General features: G+C 34.6%; 1 protein-coding gene across 2 annotated transcripts in view; it reads right to left on the minus strand.

Annotated features, from left to right (window-relative positions):
• Window positions 1-1,329, minus strand: part of LOC117301638 — a 54,118-nt gene extending 52,789 nt beyond the window's left edge. For both annotated transcript variants that reach the window (XM_033785659.1, XM_033785656.1), the window contains exon 1: window positions 732-1,329. The gene's annotated coding sequence lies outside the window, so the exon portion shown is untranslated. The remainder of the gene's footprint in view (window positions 1-731) is intronic.
• Window positions 1,330-4,075: the final 2,746 nt, after the last annotated feature.

Below are 4,075 nucleotides of genomic sequence, written 5' to 3' on the forward strand. Positions count from 1 at the left end.
ATAATATTTCAAGAGAAGTCTTTCACCATTACCTGCTGTAAACCCTGTGCTGTAAGTGTAAGTTATTTGTTAATCTGTGAACTTTTTTTTGTTTTTGTACCGAAAGTGTCCAATGGCTTTATTTAACATACATCGGTCTATTTATAACAAAACAACAATCATGGCGAGTAGTTATTTCTCACATCACTATCTTCTTAGTTGCCATGGTTGATCATGCATTTTTATCATGTTTTATGGAATTATGGGGGATTGCAAAACAACACAACACAACAATTGGATATCTTTCTGTATCACGCCACCCCTTTTTCACTCACTCATTTTTACAAAAAGGGATCTCATTCATTCATTAATCATTGAGTATTTCATATCGAGTGCAAAAGGGATAACTTTCCGTATGGCGCCACCACTTTTTCACTCATTTTTACAAAAAAGGGATATTTCACTGAGGTAAATTAGATACTATATTATTTCATATCGAATGAAAAAGTGGTGGCGCCATACGGAAATTTTTCCAAAATAAAACTGCAACGTTGTCAGGTTGTGCAACTGTGGTTGAACTTTTCATTGGGGACGGTCGACGTTGTGATGATGTGCAACGTGGGCATATATATATAGCTCTATGAACGTGGGCCGTCTTTCCCTTCCTCGTCCTCTCCATCCATATATCCCTCCTCCTTTACCAGATTTTTATCCCAAAAGCCACAGTTTTAACAAAATATTCAACCACTCACCTCGTCCAGTGTATAGTGAGAATTTAATGCTTGCAAAATTGACTGTTAAGAACGTCTGCAGTTGAAAATATGATGTTTTGTAGTTGGGAATTTAAAGACGAATAGAACATCTGCGCGACCACCATTTTCTAAGTATTACTTACACTTTGTACGCGCATTCGAATTCACAAAGAGTTAGTCGGGTGCCGGCCCTAACCTTTGAAAATAAGTGAATAATATTCATTGTATCGACGTTTGGGTACAAATCAAGCGCCCCCCTTAATTTTTCTACAAAAAGTTTTTTATCGTCTGCACCTCAGTTTTCGTTTTCTTTTCCCTCGAGGAGAATTTTAGCTATTTCCCTCGATCAAGGCAAAGATTTTCAAAATGAGGATTATGTTTGCAAGCAGGGTAAAAAGTGAACAGTGGCCTATAACTTTAGGACTTCAGCCCATCCACTCCCCCCCCAAATGCCTCCCAGCTAGCCCCGCCTCCATCCTATAGTCACAGGATCCTCCCACCATGGCCATCATAGCCTGTACAAAGGGGTGAAAGCACAAAAACTTGCCAAGCAAGAGAAGTATTTCTCAACAGAAACAGGTTCAGCAAAAATGAAATAAGTTTACATTGTTGTGACTGGCGCCCGACTCAATTTTTGCTTAGCAAAGGAATTTTGTCAAGCAGCATATTCTGACACTTTTGGTACAGAAAAAGAAAAATAAATCACAGATTTACAAATTACTTACAGGGTTTACAGAAGGTAATGGTGAAATATTATTTCATGAAATGCTTTACTTTTTGAGAAAACAATAAAGCAATATCAATTCTCAGTATAGAGAATAACGGATTTGTTTTAAACACATGTCATGACATGGCGAAACGTGCGAAAACAAGGGTGGGTTTTCCCGTTATTTTCGGCTCCCGATGACCGGTTGAGCCTAAATTGTCACAGGTTTGTTATTTTATATAGAAGTTGCGATACATGAAGTATGGGCCTCGGACAATACTGTTTACCGAAAGTGTCCAATGGCTTCAACAGCTTTATTAAATTGGACCTACATGTAGTGGGCTTGGGACAATGGAAAGACAACCATTGGACACCTGACTTTCCCCGGTCCTTCAGCTTAAAGGCGTGGACACTATTGGTAATTACTCAAAATAATTATCATCATAAAACCTTTCTTGGTTACGAGTAATGAGGAGAGGTTGATAGTATAAAACATTGTGAGAAACAGCTCCCTCTGAAGTGACGTAGTTTTTGAGAGAGAAGTAATTTTCCACGAATTTGATTTCGAGACCTCAAGTTTAGAGTTTGAGGTCTCGAAATCAAGCATCGGAACGCACACAACTTTGTGTGACAAGGGTGTTTTTTCTTTCATTATTATCTCGCAACTTCGACGACCGATTGAGCTCAAATTTTTACAGGTTTTTTATTTTATACATATGTTGAGATACACCAACTGTGAAGACTGGTCTTTGACAATTACCAATAGTGTCCAATGTCTTTAATGTCCCATCCGAAAAACCAAGTAAGTGTCTGCATCAAGGACACAAGTGCTATTATGACCGAGACTCAAACCCACACTCTGCTGAACAGAAAACACTTCCTGCGAATGAGATATAGAATTTTGACGACACAAATTTGAAACTAATAATTAGCATCAGTTGAAATGTGCTCAACTCCAGCGAAAACATCCCTGTGACGTCTAAATTTGTATCACTTTCGCTAGCAGAATGAACCGGGCTTTCTAACCTTGAATTTTTAACGCCCTGCATTGACATACAACATGTTTTAAAAGTACAGAAACAGAATGAACATTAAGTCATATAACACAAGCTTTATTCTGGGAAAACAGGGTGTGTGATTTTTTTTCTTTTGTAACAAACCAAATACAAACTCAAAGCAATAATACAATTAAAAAATAAATCCGAAATTATCTTACAAATATAATACATAAAACAATGTTAACAACTTGAATGAAATGTACACAAAACTTCTTAACAATCCATTTTCAATACAACAAACTAATTATTCACAGAATAGAGAATATTACAGAAAGGGTTGTGTAATACAAACCCAAAACATGTCATCAAAAACAAATATAGAATCATAATTACAGTACCAAATATAGTGGATGGAGTCAGTTTTTACTTTCAACTTTGAATTTTGTTTTTACAAATGCTGTACTTGTTTTACTCAAAGTTTCTTTTATAAAACAACGAAAGTGACATTTCTATGAATTAATCAAAGAATTGTATGATAATTTTCTTCAAACAAAAACAATTACAAAAACAATCTGTCACATAAGTATGTTGCTTTCAACAATATTGCTAGCTATAGGCACTTGACAGAAAATTAAGTACAAAATGTCCCTTCAAAAACAAACTTAACAGATATTTTCTTTCATAAAACTGGACGGTGGGTGATGTTTTTCTTGAAACAACAGGCCATTTTGATTCACTACTTCACTTATTGTAACCATTTTTCAAAATGCTAAAAAAACAAACAAATACTATAATCAACTTAGAGAATTAAGTTTTTTTGTTTTGTTTTTTTAACCAAGGAAATGGAATGCATTCACACACAAAAAACTATTGTTTATCACAAAAACATTACAAACACATTTCTTGTATAATTATCAACTACTCATTACAAATGTAAGAACCAATTAGTTAACTTTGACATTAATTTACATAAAATGCTGTGAAGTTTTTGAACGAATGGACAGTTTGAACTTTTAAAAAGTTTTAAATAAATTCAATTTTCGAAAATTTTCCTTCATGGACGGAAATAAATATTCATTAAAGTGTAAAATAAATTTTCTTATAAATCAAGGCTTTTTTTAATCATAAAAACCAAAATGGTGTCAATCTCATATCTAGATTTATCTAACCAGAAAGGCACTTTCATAGAACAGGACGGAAGAACAATAATATTTAGAACTCACTTTTGTCTTCATATATATATAAATATTTATCTTTCGCCACAAAAACAAAATGTACAGATATTTATTAGCATCTCTGGTATTTGTGCTGAATCCAAACTTACTCTCCAACTAAAAGCACAGAGAAATATTTTTCATATAAAGATGGTCGGAGTATTTGCTCTTGTAAATTGAAAGCCCAGCCCTCTTTCTTAATGGCCCTTTTACACTTGGATCACTTTACCCCAGGGCCCAATTTCATAGAGCTGCTAAGCACAAAAATTTGCTAAGCATGACATTTCTTCCTTGATAAAAACAGGATTACCAAGCAAATTTCCATTTGTTGCATATTGCTTGTTACCTGTATTCAGCTGTTGTTTGCTTATCCTGAAAATCACCTGGAAATTTGGTTTGTTATCCTGCTTTTATCAAGGAAGAAAT

Source organism: Asterias rubens, chromosome 17, assembly GCF_902459465.1.
Source record: "Asterias rubens chromosome 17, eAstRub1.3, whole genome shotgun sequence".
Lineage (NCBI taxonomy): Eukaryota > Metazoa > Echinodermata > Asteroidea > Forcipulatida > Asteriidae > Asterias > Asterias rubens.